The following is a 309-nucleotide window of genomic DNA, read 5'->3' on the forward strand; positions in this document are numbered from 1 at the left end:
TAGGATAGCTATGGCTATTGTAAGTCTAGCGAATAAATATATACAAACTGATAACTCCATGCTAGAAGTTCGTGAATATTGAAGAGATCGGATTTACATCATCACAGTGATACGCATTTTAGCAGTTCTCCGAATCACAGATGCTATAATCATATGCAATATTACGGATAATGCAAAAGGCAAAATAAAGGCTTTTAACTTACCATTGCAAGGAAGAAGCAGTTATTACGAGGCAGCTTTGCAAAGTCACGCTTGGGGAGATGTTAACTCAAGGTCAGTGTTGCTAGATCCCTTGCAGTAAATCAAGGC

At 38.2% G+C, this 309-nt stretch overlaps 1 protein-coding gene across 1 annotated transcript in view; it reads left to right on the top strand.

The window, feature by feature from the left end:
• LOC119585312 (canalicular multispecific organic anion transporter 2-like) overlaps positions 1–309 on the top strand; it is a 29,058-nt gene that overhangs the window by 8,426 nt on the left and 20,323 nt on the right. The gene's annotated exons all lie outside the window — the stretch shown is intronic.

Source organism: Penaeus monodon, chromosome 19, assembly GCF_015228065.2.
Source record: "Penaeus monodon isolate SGIC_2016 chromosome 19, NSTDA_Pmon_1, whole genome shotgun sequence".
Classification (NCBI taxonomy): domain Eukaryota; kingdom Metazoa; phylum Arthropoda; class Malacostraca; order Decapoda; family Penaeidae; genus Penaeus; species Penaeus monodon.